The sequence below is a fragment of the Cricetulus griseus genome, chromosome 5, assembly GCF_003668045.3.
Source record: "Cricetulus griseus strain 17A/GY chromosome 5, alternate assembly CriGri-PICRH-1.0, whole genome shotgun sequence".
NCBI lineage: Eukaryota > Metazoa > Chordata > Mammalia > Rodentia > Cricetidae > Cricetulus > Cricetulus griseus.
Window position 1 is genome coordinate 150,752,469 of NC_048598.1, and position 14,737 is coordinate 150,767,205.

Sequence of the window (14,737 nt, forward strand, 5' to 3'; positions counted from 1 at the left end):
GAGGTCAACTCTTGTAGAGTCTACATGTGGCGAGATCACGCAGTAATTGAGTTTGTATGTCTGGATTATTTCATTTATCATAGAGATCTGCAAAGTGCAGAATCTCATTCTTTTTCTAGCTAACTATTATTGTGAGATACATGTACACCTCATTTTCTTGAGCCTGTCATTACTTGATGGGCATTTAAGTTGATTATTCTACCTTAGCTATTGTGGAGAGCTGCAATAAACCCGGGGGAAGGGGTCTTGTTGATGTACTGTCTTCATTTCTTTTGGGTCCATACCCTGAAGTGGAAATGCTGGGTCATGTTGTATAGTTCTATTGTTTTTTGTTTGTTTTAAAGAAAATACGTACTGTTTTCCACCATGCTTGTGCTAGTTTCTACTCCCCCAGAGTATGTGAAGATTGTTGGTTCTTCACCAATGCTTGTCATTTATTTATTTATTTATTTATTTATTTATTTATTTATTTTGGTTTTTTGAGAGTGTTTCATGGTGTAGTCCTGGCTGTCCTGAAACTCACTCTGTAGGCTGGATTGGTCTCAAATTCAAACAGATCCTCCTGCCTCTGCCTCCAAGTGCTGGGATTAAAAGTATGCACCACCACCACCTGGCCTGTTTTGTTTTCTTTTTAATAACCATTCTTATTGGGGTGAAGTGACATTTCATCATAGTTTTGACTTGTGTTTCCCTAATGACTACAGCCATTGAGCACTTTGCATGAACTGCTTGGTCATTTTATGTCTTTTGAGGAATGTTTGTTTATGTCTATTGCTCACTTATAATAAGGTTGTCATTATTACTACTTTTCTATTGAGGTTTTGGAATTTCATGGATTCTGGATATTAACCCCTTGTGGGCAGTGTCATTTGAAATGAATTTCTTGCAACAATAGGTGGTCTTTTTACTTTCTTGGTTGTTCCTTTTGCTGCTCAGGAACCTTTTAGTGGGATGTAATCCCAGTTGTCTACTTTCCCTTTTTTCCTGTGCTTTGGGTATCTTCTTAAAGCAAAATAAAAATACTCTGCACATTCTTATGTCCTGAAGACTTCTTTCCATGTTTTCTTCTAGGGGTTTCATAGTTTCAGGTCTTACACTTAAGTATTTAATACATTTTGAGTTACGTTTCATAATTGGCAAATGGTCAGGACAGTGCTTGGATTTCTGCTATTTTTGTACTCTTGTTTATTAGGTGTGTTTGTTCTCCTTAGATCTAAAATGATTCACACAGTTTGACTTCAACTAATATAACCAAAGGGGAAGAGGGCTGGAATCATTCCACATGAACCTCATTGTAAGGGAATAGAATTTTGGGAAAGCCCATATGGAGGATGGGGAGTGGTTATATGTGAAACTTTAAAGGTGTTGTAGTTCAAACAAGACAAGACTCTGTACATTGTAGGTTTTTTTTTTTTAAGTCACAATTATCTGGCTGGAAAAGGAGTATCTTTTCTGGAGAGCTGCTTGATTTAAAAGATATGAACAAAAGATGACAGGAAATTCATTTGCCAAGAGTGAATGCTAGAGTCCTGAGAAGGTGGCTCAGAAGTTCAGAGCACTTGCTACCCCTGAGTAGGACCCAGGTTCTTAGTACTCAAACCAGGCAGCTCACAACTGCCTGTAACTTTAGTTTTAAGGTGTCTGACCCCTCTTCTGGCCTCTGTAGGCACTTCATACACATGACAGACCTACAGTCAAGCACACACACAGATACACATAAATAAAAAATTTAAAACCATCAGTTTATTAACTTAAAAAAGAATAAATGTTGCAGTCACAGAACTACAAAAAGAGTGTCAAAGAGTCACATCCCCTATGAGTCACTTGTGACAGTGTGTGTGTAAGAAAGAGTTGCCAGCAATTGGGCACATACCCTAGGCCAAGCTCGGTGGGCTGTCTCACTAGACCTTTACAACACTACATGAATTAGGCACTATTACTGTCACCTCCTCTTGCTAGTGGGAGGATGAAGTACAGAGAGTGCAAGTCACTTGTCTGAGGTATTGTAACCAAAAGGAAGAAGGTTGACTGTTTCTCATTACTGCACCATTCTTCTTGTCAATACGTCAATGTATAGAACCAGTGTCCAAAAGAACCAGTAAAAAATAAAAAGAACAGTCTTAAAGGTTGCAGTCCTTTTAAAATCATAAAACATAGAATATTCAGGTTCTAATATTGGACATTAGCTCAGTGAGAGTAGCACACAACCTTGAGATCGGGGGGTTACCTTCATTTACATAACTTCATTTACATAGACTGTGGACTATAATGAAATGAGCACAGTGATTCTGAATCCACAAGTTAGATCACTCCCAGAGCTTTCTTTAAAGTACACTAACCCCCCCAAATGAAAAGATAACCCATTAGTAGCATTTTAAAACATTGAATATTTCTGTATTTTATTACTCCTTAAAGCTTTAAACATTTCCAAGTAACACTTTACAAGTATTTTTCTGTAAGTATAATTATTGATCATTTTGTGCTTTACTTTCCCATGTGCCATCTGTTGTCTTCTTAATGGTGTCTTTCTGGCTGAATAGTCTTCTGTCATGTTGATGTACTATAATTTACCAACTAAATTGTTTGCTATTTGCCTGTTTGCATTTTCCATCATATAAAAATGCTGTTTTGATTGATTGGAAAGAAAAAAGAATAGAACATTTCTATATTGTTTTTGTTACTAGTAATTATTTTGGGGCAGGGCAATGACTCAACGGCTTAAGCAAAGGAGTCTGAGGTCAATGGCAAAGATACCAAAGATTGACTTAACATATGAACAAGGCCAAAGAAGAGTGTTGTCTTTGGTGGAAAAGAAAAATGTGGGTTCTTAGTAGAAATACTTGAGCAGTAATGCTGGATGTGGGATGGAAGGGCTGTGGTGTCTGAGACTGGTGACGAGCAAGACCTCCACCCTGTGAGAGATATGCTCTGCCATACTTCTTCGGAGACCTGTGTTTCCTCTTGTGTATGTTGGGGTCTTAGTTCCTTTCTTCAGGGTCAGCTTAAGCAGCCAGCGGCTTTGTGACACTTTCTCTTCTTAACCCATCACAGAACACTGCAAAACACTCCCTCCTGGCTCTCTAACATTCAAACCTTTGAAGACCAGCTGTTTTCCAGAATGACCCGTGAGAATCTTGAGGGCCAGGGCATTGCCTTGCTTATCACCCCAGGGCCAGCTACCTTCTTATCTTGCATCTAGTGTTCTTATATGCTTGATGACTGTTGAATACCCTGCAGAGTGAACAATAAGAGTTGGTTTATCTGTGATACTTTACTCATTCATGTAAATGTCAAGAAAAGTTGCTAACAGAAGCAGAGAGAGACCACTCAGCTTATGTAATCTATGGAAGGGTCTCCAGGAAGGAGTGATCTGGGAGTGGGCATGGAGGAGCCATCCTAAGATGTCTCTTGCCACCTTCTTATAAAGATGCAGAGCAGTATCCAAAAGTACAGGACACCACTCTTAAAGCACATCGTTTTATGCACACGAGACTTCCTCCATCTTTTCATGTGCTGGGTCATTTCCCAGAGTCTACCTTTGTTAAGCAGGAAAACATGTTTATTCATCACACCACTCACAGAGCCAAACTCTTTGAAGTAGTTTATCTTTAGAAGCAATAAGAGATGTAAGGGAGAGGATGTAGGGTTTGTGTATTGATAGAAGGAAGTCCTAGGCAATCAGAGAAATTCCTGGACTCACTGCCAGATTTCTTAAAAAACAAACAAACAAACAAACAAACAAAAAACAAAAAAACCCACCAAAACCCTCCTTATTCACATTCCATTTAAATGTTTAAATCTGTCATCATGTCCAGACATCTATTCTTACACTAAGAAATAGACTTGATCTGTTTCTGCTGTTCCAGTTTTTTTTATTTCAATCTTAGTCACTCCCTTTCTTTATATTTAAATATCGCTTCTGTTGGTGTGCAAACTAACTCTGGGTTCCTGTTGCTTTAGTTCTCAACTTCTTTGATCTTAAATAAAATCTGTCAATTGACTGATGGTCAGCATAACTCTTGGCAAGGCCCGTTACTAACTGGTGTCTGTGAGCTGAAACCTCCCATTAGAGGCTGAGGTGCCTCCCAGGGCAACCGTTCCTAGGATAATACCTTATCCATGCAGATCAAGACTTAGAAGGCTAAGAAGTAACCAGTGATTTGAAGGAGTCAATACTTCTAAGGGACAAACTTAAATCACATACCTTTACAAGTTGCTAATAATATGATACACAGAAGGACACCCTGGAATCACCAAAGAAGTCCAAAATGTCTGTCAGACACATTTTAAGATAAAATAAAAATAATTATTATCATTATTATAATATTCTACATGTGTGGATGTTTTGACTGTGTATATGTCAGCACACCATATGTGTGTCTGGTGTCCGTGGAGAACAAAATAGAACCAGGTCTCCTGGAAGTGGAGTTACAGACTGTTGTGAGCTACCATGTGGGTGCTGGGAATTGATCCGGGTCCTCTGGAAGAACAGCCAGTGCTCTTAACCCCTGGGCCAATCTCTCCTGCCCCTGTCTGGATTTGAGTAAGTCCCCTGACTCTCAGACAGAAATGAGAACAGTTTCCACTTAACCACAGGGAATATGCTCCAACACTCCCTAGTGGGTATCAATAAAAACTACAGATAACACTGACCCCTATATAAACTATGGTGTTTTCTTATATACAAGGCACTGGCAGAGTTTAGTTTATGAATTAAGTACATTAAGGTATTAATTGCAATAGCTAATAATGAAACAGAACAATTATAACAATATCCTGCACTAAAATTCCAAGCATCACTGCTGTTGTGCTTTCTGGCCATTATTAAAGTGATATTGTGGTTATTTATGCCCAAACTCTGTGATGCCCTGAAATTGAATCTGATACCTAAGAAAGTTATAAAGTGACAAATGGTTGGTGAGATTTTGAATCACAGAGGAGATAGAACTTTGGGCTGTTGAACTGATCCTAAGGAAGCTTAACTGAGGTGGGAAGACCTACCTTGATTGTGGGTGACGCCATCCCATGGGCTGCAGTCCCCAACTGAATTAAGAGACAGCTAGGGAGCTGAGCTTCCTGACTGTGGTGGCTGGTTTTGTGTGTCAACTTGATGCAAGCTGGAGTCATCGGAGGAAGGAGCCTCAGCTAAGGAAATGCCTCCATGAGATCCAGCTGCAAGGCATTTTTTCAATTAGTGATCAATGGGGGAGGGCCCAGTCTATTGTGGGTGGTTCCATACCTGGGCTGCTGGTCCTGGATTCTATAAGAGGGTGGACTGGGACCGGGGGGGTGGTGGCGCACGCCTTTAATCCCAGCACTCGGGAGGCAGAGGCAGGTGGATCTCTGTGAGTTCGAGATCAGCATGGTCTACAAGAGCTAGTTCCTGGTCAGTCTCCAAAGCCACAGAGAAGGTGGACTGGGCAAGCCGTGGGAAGCAAGCCAGTAAACAGCACCCTCCATGGCCTCTGCACTAGCTTCTGCCTCTGGGATCCTGCCCTGTTTGAGTTCTTGTCCTGACTTCCTTCAGTGATGCACAGCAGTGATGAAGTGTAAGGCTAATGGATCCTCTTCTTCCCAACTTGCTTTTGGTCATGGTGTTTCATCACAGCAATGGAAACCCTGAGTTGTTGACAATGAATTCGATGGGAACAGCTGCGGTAAACTCCTGCCACTAAGACTCCCCCACCACGAAGGACTGCACGAGGATCTGTGAGCTGGAATGAACCCTGTAAGTTGCTTTGGTATTTTATCACAGCAATAGGAAAAATAATCAATACAGGCTGGTGGCACATGCAGCCCATTTATAAGAACAAAGGGATAGCAGGTGTCCTGTGTGGGTTGGAGTGGAGGGCACACATTTTATCACACTGCTCGCAGTGGCATACAAGTTAAAATTTATGGCATGTTTGTGAAATTTTCCACTTAATGCTTTTGGGCTATGGGTGAGTATGTGTAAACTGAAACTAAGGAAAGAGGAACCGCAGGAGCCAGGAGAGTGACTGCTCTTTTCTGCTCATTGTAGGTGGACCATACTTTCCCTCCCACCAGCTCACAAATAACCTACATGGAGTCTTTTGTTTTTAAATTTTTATTTTATTTTATTATTTCAAATTAGGAACAAGCTTGCTTCAGATGTCAATCCCTTCTCCCTCTCCCGCCCCTCCCCCCAACATCGCACCTTCCCCTAGCCATCCCCCCTCCACTCCCCAGGCAGGGTAAGGCCCTCAAAAGGGGCTACCCAAATTCTTCCACATCATCCTGGGCCAGGCCTAGGCCCTTCCCCACCTACATGGAGTCTTAACATTCATTGTAAATGCTCGCCCAATAGTTCAGGCTTGTTACTAGCTAACTCTTACATTTTATTTTTTTTCATTTTTTAAATTTGAATTAGAAACAAGATTGTTTTACATGTCAATCCCAGTTCCCACTCCCTCCCCTCCTCCCCTACCAACCCCCCCCCAACTAACACCCTACCTATCACATATCCTTTCTGCTCCCCAGAGATGGTGAGGCCTTCCATAGGGCGTCACAAGAGTCTATCATATACTTTGGGATAAGGCCTAGGCCCACCCCTGTGTGTCTTGGCTCAGAGAGTATCCCTCTATGTGGATTGGGCTCCCAAGGTCTACACCTATGCTAGGGATAAGTACTGAACTACTACAGGAGGTCCTGTAGATTTCCGAGGTTTCCTCACTGAAACCCATGTTCATGGGGTCTGGATCAGTCCCATGCTGGTTTCCCAGCTATCAGTCAAGGGATCATGAGTTTCCCCTTGTTCAGGTCAGCTGTTTCTGTGTGTTTCACCAGCTTGGTCTGAACCCCTTTGCCCATCACTCATTCTTCTCTGCAACTGGATTCCAGTTCAGTTCAGTGATTAGTTGTAGGTGTTGGCTTCTACTTCCACCAGCTGCTGGATGAGGGCTATCGGGTGGCATATAAATCAGTCATCAATCTCATTATCGGGGAGGGCATTTAATGTATCTTTCCTCTGTTGCTTAGATTGTTAGCTGGTGTCATCTTTGTAGATCTCCAGACATTTCCCTAGTGCCTGATTTCTCTGTAAACCTAAAATGTCTCCCTCTATTATGGTATCTACATTTTTGTTATCTTCTATTTTTCCCCTAACCCAACCTTTCTGCTCCCTCATGTCCTCTGCATCCCTCCTCTTCTTCCCTTCTCTTTCTCCTAGCTCCCTCCCCTCTCTTCCCGTGCTCTCAATTTGCTCAGGGGATCTTGACCCTTTCCCCTTCTCCAGGGGACAATGTTTGTCTCTTTTAGGGTCCTCCTTGTTCAGCCAATAGCTCAGGCTTGTTACTAGCTAACTCTTACATTTTAAATTAACCCATATTTCTCATCTATGCTTTGCCATGTGGCTCAGTACCTTTTCTTAGCATGGCATACTTATATTTCTCTCTGCATCTGCTGGTAACTCCTCCAACTATACCCTTCTTCTTCCCAGCATTCTCAGTTTGGCTCTCCTGCCTACCTTATTCTGTTCAACTATTGGCCAGTCAGCTTCTTTATTAAGCCAATCACAGTGACATATTCACACAGTGTACAGGAATATTCCACAGCTCATGGTTTCAATCCCTGTCAAAAGTGTGAGTGGATAGTGTTGCTTTGAGCACATGTAAAAGCTTTGTGATTCTATAAACATGTCATGTCTGATGAATTACTTAAACAGACTGCAGTGAAGAAGTGCCCTATGTCTGTCTATATGCTTGTGGGTTTCATTAAGATTTTTTAACTTTTCCTGTGATATATTTAGAAATAAATTAGATAACAATAAGATTAGTGACTCCAAATGATCAAACAACTCTACAAAAATTACCCTTCTATTAAGGGATCAGTTTTAATGTGAGGAGAGTTCTTTAGTGCTGGATTACAACATTGAGTGCCTGTTCACACTGACATTTAAGAAAAACGTAGCCTAGATATGGCTCATTATTCTTACATCCCTGTTTGTCTGCATGCTGATAGAGACTTTCAATAAAAACCATTCCCATACCAGGCAAAACTTCATTGTGGACAGTGGATGGGCAGATGCGTTTCCATCCCTCTCTGAGCATCTATGGCAGTTCATTTCATAGCCAGGGACTAAGATAGCCCTTTTTCAGTGGTGTAGCCACTGAGAAGTTGCCCTTGGTCCAGTAAATAGCTTCCCAGTGTCACACACAGAAAGAAGGCATGAGAGTAGGAGTGGGCCATGTTAGAAAGAAGAAAGTGTTCAGCCAGAATGGTGGGGGTATGAGGGAGGGGATGGAAGGGTGGAAAAGACTAAAATTCATTATATACATATACGAAACTTGAGTATAGCAAACAACCCCATCAATACAGTGAAGGGACAGTCCCCAGACAGGGAGAAAACATTTTCAGGGCACACATCTATAGTCTAAGTGCACAGTTATAAAGCCCACAGTAACTGGGTGGTGTTGGTGCACACCTTTAATCCCAGCACTTGGGAGGCAGAGGCAGGAGGATCTCTGTGAATTCAAGGCCAGCCTGGTCTACAGATGGAGTTCCAGGACAGCCAGAGCTACATAGAGAAACCCTATCTCAAAAAAACAAAAAATAAAAAATAAACTAAAATGAAGTCCACATTACCAAACAGTGACAGCCCAAGTCTCCCTATCCACCCCCCCCAACTCACAGTTCCCTCCCACAGACTTGCCTATCACACACACTATCTCTCTGCTGTGTGTGTTGTCACAACTGTGGATATTGCTCAGCTTTCCTGACAGGTCCTAAATGTTCCTGGGTCTCAATTCTTTCCTTTCCTTAATTTCCCAGTCATTTCAACCTCCCCCCCCTTTTCCTTTATAAAGCAGAGCAGTTAAATTAAGGCTACGTTCAACATCCAGTTCCTACCCCCAGTTTATACAGTGAAGGCACTGGATCAGAATCATGGAGGGGGCGGGGGCGGGGAGCAGAAAGACAGCTAGGTGGGTAAGAGCACTAGCTGCTCTTGCAGAGGACCCAGATTTGCTTACCAGCATCCATATTGGCAGCTCACAACCATCTGTAGCTCCCAATTCTAGGGGATCTGATGCCCCCTTCTGACTTCCAGGGGCAACGCATGCATGTAGTCCACTTACATACTTGCAGGGAGAGCACCCATCCGTGTGCATAAAAGGCAAATAAATAAACACTTTTAAAAAAAGAAACATGGACTTGGGTTGTTGCTCAGGGGTAGAGTGCTTAGCCAGCATGTTGTTCTACAGACTGTGAGAAAATATATGTACATAAAACAAGAAATACTCCAGCATAACAGGGTATATACATACATGCATGCATGCATGCATACATACATACATACATACATACATACATACATACATACACACATTTCCAAATGGGAGAAAAAATAAAAGAAAAACATTGCCAAAGCATCTGTGATTTAGACAACTGATTTTTCTTTGAGAATGTATAGGACAGAATAATCAGGATGCAAGAGGCTCAGTCTTTTCTGTGTCACTGTGTAACTAAACACTATGATGGGACTGCTGAGATGACTCAGTGGGTGAAGGTTCTTGTCCCCAAGGCCCAATATCTGAGTTTGATACCTGGGACGAACGTGTTGGAAGGAGAAAAGTGACTCTCCCAGTTGTCCTCTGAATATATACTTTAATACACACACACACACACACACACACACACACACACAATGGCTTTACTTAGTTTATTATGTTCTCTGCACCTTTGAGTTAACTGTGCTCAGCCAGGGAGTCCTGTCTTGGGGATCTCTCACCCAATAGCATTAGACAGCAGTGGAGACTTGAGGAGCCTAAGGACATCTCTGGCTAGCCATTTACGCCCTGTCTGGCAGGGTCTGTCCCCAGAGGAGTCGTCTGCACTTTTCTCATGGGCTCTTGGGTAAGAAGGACATGTCTGAACCCACATTCTAGGATAGAACCTACAGTCTTTTGTCATGGGACTTTATTTTCCCTGTCCCTTGTTGCTATACACACATACTTAAAGTAAGCCATCTTTTTAAGGGAAGGGAAATTAGACTGCACCTTTGGAAGCAAGAACAGTATGCATGTTTGAGTAGGGAAGGAATTGATGCTGTGACCTTGGACTTGTGTTCATGGCCTGGCCTCTTGACACCATGGCTGACAGCAAACCCGTCATACAAACTAAGTACACACAAAATTTTGTCATACATACAAAATCACACATTTCTCCCAAGATCCCCAAGCTGTCTTTTTATTTCAATATTGAGTCAAAGCCCAGGACCTCGCCATCTGACAACAGGTATGTTCTTGGGATGCCAAACCCCGAGTCAGTCTCTCTCCCCCTCCTCCTTTCTCCTTCCCCGAGGTAGAGTCTTACTATCTCACCCAGGCTGCTCAAACTCACAGTCTTCAGCCACAGCCTCCCAAGAGCACGGACTCTGACTTCTTCTACTGTGGAGACCTTGAGATAAAGAATCAGGTTGATTTGTCCTCTGCACCGAGATGCAGTGGTGATGAGGGCATTCCTGGACTGCAGGAAGCTGTCCTGTACAAAGTGAAGGTAGGACACAGCAGACACTTGCTATGTGATCCTGAAGTTGCCTGGGCACTGGCAGCTGTCTTTTACTCTGACCCATTGTTGCGTCTTTGGAATGGTTCACCGTGGTTCTCAATTGGGTCTTCTCTTCTCATAGGAAATGGTTCATGTTTGTAACTGAGCAGTTGATTCATTTATTTTTTGCCATGCTTCCTCATGGACGTTCTCTCATGTGGTGTGAATGGAGCCAGAAGGCGTGCAGTCTTTTGGCGCATACTCTTTGGCTGTTCTACCAGTAGTATATGCGAGTCCTCTACGCTCCAGATTCCCATAGTCATTCGTTGTCGAGCCTTAAAACTGTTGCAAACTACAAGCACAAAATAAACTTGGCTTTGTTTTAATTTTCCCAGCTCTGAATACCACAAATAATAATGAATTTGAACTTGATCTTTTTATGTTTCTGGACCATTCATATTTCTTGTTTTGTGGAAGCCGATGTGTATCTTTGTTTTTGTTCTTGGGTGCAATGGTCCAATAGACCTGCAGTTCTTTATATTCTCAGTAGAATCCTCTGTTGTTTTTTTATATGTTGAAAAATGCCCGTTCCTAGTTTTTGGCTTGTCTGTCACTTTATTTTTTATTTATTTATTTTTTTACAAGCACTCCTAGTTTCAGTATATTAAAATTTATTAGTTACTCCTTTTGGGGTTCTTCTTTTGTTACTCATTTCATCTTGTCATAAAGGTATTCTTCATTTTCTTTTACAAAATTTTATTAGCTTTGATTTTATATTAAAGTCATTGATCCATAAGCACAGTATAGCTTAATGATCAATTTCCCTTCATTTAGTATGGACAGCTTACTTTACTAGCTTTGCTTAGTATTGGCCCTTTCAATGCTATTTGTAACATCTGCTGTTCCTTTTTTTTTTTTTTTTTTTTTGTGTGTTGTGTGTGTTGTGTGTTTTTGTGTGTGTGTGTGTGTGTGTATCGGTTCAAGTCAGGGTTTTTCTGTGGCTTTGGAGGCTGTCCTGGAACTAGACCAGGCTGTTCTCAAACTCACAGTGATCCACTTGCCTCTGCCTCCCGAGTGCTGGGATTAAAGGCGTGCTCCACCACTGCCTGGCTCTTCTGTTGTTATTTGTACCAGTATTTCATATATTCATGTTGTCTTGTCAGTTATGTTCTATTAGGTCTGTGTGGCCAGTATTGCATTTGTCTCTATGATCAATGCTATATTGTGTTAATTATTATATTTTAAAATATAAATCATGGTATCTGCTATTGAGTCCCACAGATTGTTTTTTCATCACTTTCCTGGGTCCTTATATTTTTTTCTCCTTTCTTTTTGTCTATGCCTTGAACTAGGTCCTTTTAAGACAAGTGCTGTACCATGGTGCGAAGGCCCCAGCCCCCTGGGTAGTCTTGATCCTTGTTGTCTTCATGTAAATTTTAGCATCAGGTTGTCAGGTTCAATAAAACCCACAAAACCCAAACAATACCCCTATTCATATTTTTGTTTGGAATTGCAGGCTTTATTACATCTTCACTGTCATCAGCATCATGCTCTCATTTCCTTCCTGACCCAACTTAGATTTCATGTGTAATAACTTCCTTACAAACATGCTGAACTCCCGGTCCCTCTGTCTCTCCTTTATACTGCCAGCACACTTGCTAAGTCTGTGCCTGTCCCCAATCAGCTAAAACTGCTGAAGAAGCTCAGCTTGGATGTAGCTTAATGGTACAGGACTTTCTCAGCACAAACAAACTTTCAGGCTTGATCAAAAGTGTCATTAAAAAAAAAGTTGCTGGAAAACAACAAAATTATCCATACTGCATGGTACCATGTGAAACCACAATGGTTTCACAACCATTTCAGAACCACAAATCCAAAATGGGACTCAAGACTGTGTAGTCATTCTGTTATACAGCTGTTCCTCAAAGTTGCCTCTATCTTACCTTTCCTCCTGCCCACCCACCCCCCTACCGTAGTGATCCCCACAAGGCCCCTTGCTGCAGCTCCCTTATGGTCCTGTCTGTGCGTGAGTGCCCACAGCAGCTGTGCTCCTGTCCTGCTCTCTGGTGAGTGATTCACAGCAGCTCCCTAGGACCAGCCCTTGTGCGTCCTGCTTCCATCATACCTCCCATTTCCCCAAGATGCCTCCTTTCGTTTCCCGCTCTTCTGCATCATCGCTTCTCCACTCTCTGCTTTCCCATCAGCATAAAAGCAGCTGTAGTTTTGCAACTAACAACCAAACTCCTTAGGATCTCTTCTGAGTCGTCAACAGACGCAGGATGCTGCAGTGGTTAGCATGAACTTAGATGCAGCCTCCTTGGGCTTTTCAATTTTTCTGGACAGCCACTCTTCCCATGATCCAGTTGCAGGGAATGCTTTGTTAATACTGTATCCCCATCTTAACAGCGTAGCAAGTGTCACCCTGTGGTATATTTTGTGTTTGCCAAATGCTTGGCTGTTGCCTATGTCTTTTATCTGAGCACACACTCTGGAGGGAGCAGACTCTGCCTCATTTACCATTTGTTCCCCCAATCCTGGAATAGTGTATGAAACTGCTGAGTTCAATTGTGTTAACTCACTGGGGGTTGTCTGAACATTAAAGACCTTCTGGTTGAGCCGAGAGATGTTTATCTAGCTGTGTGCACTGATTTCTCATTTCTCTATTGTTGTTAAACATTACCTGTGATATACTGGTGAACAGTGTGGGATACTCTGGTTAGTAGTCTATTGAGACTGATGGAGTTCAGGAAAAGGCCACTCTGCTGGCACTGGGAAGCTTAGCTTTGTTTTTTTCTTTCTTTCTTTCTTTTTTTTGTCTGATTGGTTTTTTTTTTTTTTGTTGTTGTTGTTTTGTTTTTGTTTTTCCTGAGACAGGATCTTGCTGTGAAGTTCAGAGTGGTTTTGAACTCACAGTCCCCCTGCCTCCGTCTCCAGTGTGCTAGGATCTTCTTCTTCATAGGCTACATCCAATATTGCAAATTGCTTGAGACATGATTAGACTATTTGAAAATTTAAAAACTGGAGAACACAGATGAAGCTTGTTTAGGAATCACAGACTCCATGTGGGTTTATTTACTGAAGCAGGCTGCCTTACATCCTTGAGAATGTTCCTGCTATACTGCTTATGACAGCCGACAGATGGAAGCCGCTCACATGTTTGTCAGCATGGGGAGAGATACGTGAAGGTTGAATTGTACAATAGCACACTGTGGAACAGCAAGGAGACAAAACCATACCACCATGCAATTGGTGTGGAATGGATCTTAAAAATCTAGTGGTCATTAAAAATAAATAGCATATGAATAAACATGACATAAACATTTATATACAAAACCTTTTTTTCCCCCCTTGGCTTTTTGAAACAGGATCTCCTGCAGGAGGTCAGGTTGGCCTTGAAATCTTTTATTTTTTATTTTTCTCTCATACATTATACCCTGACTGCAGGTTTTCCTCCCTTTTCATTTATCCCAGTCCTTCCCCCAATCTCTCCTCTCCCCAATACCAATCTTCATCCAACGTTTCCCTTAAAAAAAAAAAAAAAAAGCAGTCCTCCCAGGGATATCAACTGAACACAGCATAACAAGTTACAATGAAACTATGCACAAACTCTCACATCAAGGCTGGACAAGGTACCCAGTAGGAGGAAAAGGATCCCAAGGGCAGGCAGAAGAGTCAGAGATATCCCACTCCCACTGTCAGGAGCAGGACACTAAACACCGAGCTACACAACCATAAGGTATCTGGAGGGGACCTAGCTCAGGCCCATGTAGGCTCTGTGATTGTCACTTCAGGCTCTGCGAGCCCCTACCAGCTCTGTTTAGTTGATTCTGTGGGTCATGTTCTGCGTCCTCAACCCCTCTGGCTTCTGTTATCCTTCTTCCCCCCTTCTTCAGGTTTCCCCTGAATCTGCCTAGTGTTTGGCTGTGGGTCTCTGCATCTGCTCCCATCAATTGCTGGGTGACATCCTTTCTGGTGACAATTGGGCTACACACTGATCTATGAGCATGGTAGAATATCATTAGGAGTAATTTCATTGACTTTATTTATTTATTTATTTGTTTGTTTGTTTGTTTATTTATTTATTTATTTATGTTGCCAGTTGCGTTTGGTTCTATCCTGGTCTCTGGGCTATCCTGCCTGTGGTTGTTGACCCATGTAGGCAGTGCCATTGGTGGGCTCCCTTTTGTGGCATGGGCCTCAAGTTGGCCCAGTCATTTGTTGGTCACACCCA

General features: G+C 42.2%; 1 long non-coding RNA gene across 1 annotated transcript; it reads right to left on the reverse strand.

Moving 5' to 3' along the window:
- Positions 1–2,369: 2,369 nt before the first annotated feature.
- On the reverse strand, positions 2,370–5,119 carry LOC113835709. Its single transcript, XR_003485392.1, has 2 exons — positions 5,002–5,119; positions 2,370–3,231 (listed from the first exon to the last, which is right to left on the reverse strand). It is a non-coding gene; the product is annotated as an uncharacterized LOC113835709 (long non-coding RNA).
- Positions 5,120–14,737: the final 9,618 nt, after the last annotated feature.